Source organism: Oryzias melastigma, linkage group LG18 (assembly GCF_002922805.2).
Source record: "Oryzias melastigma strain HK-1 linkage group LG18, ASM292280v2, whole genome shotgun sequence".
Lineage (NCBI taxonomy): Eukaryota > Metazoa > Chordata > Actinopteri > Beloniformes > Adrianichthyidae > Oryzias > Oryzias melastigma.
In genome coordinates this window covers 1953067-1955073 of record NC_050529.1, presented here as the reverse complement: position 1 = coordinate 1955073, position 2007 = coordinate 1953067, and positions in this window count along the sequence as shown.

Here is a 2007-nt window from a genome sequence, read left to right as displayed (position 1 = left end):
CAGACACAGTTTACCTTAAATACTGTCACTGCAAAACCTGCAGAAACAGACGGTAAGAGACTTTTTAACGAGATAAAACTGTGCAGCCTTACAGAAAAGAACGCTCTTTTATTCTATCCTCTCATCTTTTCAGAGCTTTGAGTCGACACAATGAGACCATCAGCAGGATTCTTGCTTTTGCTCGCCATCCAGGCCGTCTCTGCAGGTTTGTGTGTTTCCAACTTTTGCTGAATCTGTTTAAGAGTTTCTGTGTCATTGACACAAACTTACACCGTGTTTTCTTTAGGATAAATGTTTTAAAACTTGTTTTCACTTGGTAGCAAAGAAAAAAACATGAAAATGGACTTTAACACATAAAACATCACCAAAAAAAAAAAAAAAATGTATTGCACTTTTATCTAATCACAAATAAAAGTGATTAAAGTAAAATTTAACTAACAATAGTAAGAATGGAAAACTGGTAAACAAACGAAATTAAAATAAAACAAACGTAAACATTTCCAGATTGAAAATTCTTAATTTTCTCTAGGGTCCTGTGATTAATAACATAAAATCTCACTTGAATAATTTTGTCTTAACAGCACCTGTGAATGAAAATGGAATCCCAGTCCAGACAGACATCACGAGTAAGTAAAACATGAACAAGAAAATAGTTTTGACCAGTCTGTTTTAATACATCTTATTTGAAATTATTTTTTTATTTCTTAGTGTGAGAAACACTGAGTATGTTTGTAGCCCGGAGACAATAATCACATGACCTGCTTAAAAACCAGGATCAAATCTAGTGAAAGCTTAACGTTATTGTTTACCTGCTTTCTCCCTTTATTCCACATTGTTAAGGAAACAATTATTGACTTTGATGATTTGAAATGATTTTGAAGAAAAAAGAAATGATGGACATGTTAGCAAAGAAACTTTTTCCCTAAAATGTTGGTTTTGTTTTGATTTATAAAAATGATATTGTGGTTTTCTCTGGTAACTTGACACTGCAGAAACATCGGATCAATAGGCACAGTAGATTTTTAATCATTTACATTTTTGAGTTGAGTAAGCCTTTAACCCAAAACTGTAATTTAATGAAAACTAAAAACTTTAAATGTAAACAATTACAGAATCCTGAGTTTCACTTTTTTCAGTTTAATCAAGGTCCGACAGAAGTGGTTTAATACAGAGTAAAAATTATTATTTTTTTATTAGAATTTTTTTATACGATTAAAACATGTTTTTAGTTTTATACTTTTTACAGAGTTCCACAGAAAAAGATGAATTGGTTCTATAGACACAAACTTTTCTGTATTTTATTTTATAATTTATTTACGCAAATCTTATTAATCATCCTCTAAATGTAACCATAAAGTAATGTATTTTAAGTCTCTGAACTGATCTTCATGACTCACTATTAGGGACACAATACAATTAAAAATAAACAAATGAATATATGAGAAAGTTGTCAAAACTGTGACAAAAAATAAATCATGAGGAAAGAAAGATTACAAGAACAAAGTAGAATTTTCTTTTACAAGAATCAAATTTTAAAGTTATGGTTCAAAACTTTGCAATCAAATGTAAAAAAAAAAAGTAATGTGCTGTAAAGGTGTAATTCCATGTGTGCATTTACAATAACTGATTAAATAAATCCGATGAGCAGCGTGATGTCCATCGGGTTTCTCAGCATTATCTCCAATGTCATTTACATTTAATGTTATATTGTTTTGTGAAAAAATTTATAAACTTAAACCAACTTCATTTGCAACTAAATATGACCTTTTTCTTGTAAAATTACAACCTTTGAAGCATTAATTTATAAAAATTTTTCTCGTAAATCATGTAAAGTTTTTTTCATAATTTAACAACTTTTTCCTCATTATTTTAAGACTTAAGTCTTTAAGACCTTTTTCTCTGACTTTATTCTCATGTTAATGTTTTTATTTATTTTTTATGGACCTTTACATTGGTTGAACTATGAAATGTCTCCACATTAATGAACGTCCCCACAGTGTGAGTTTG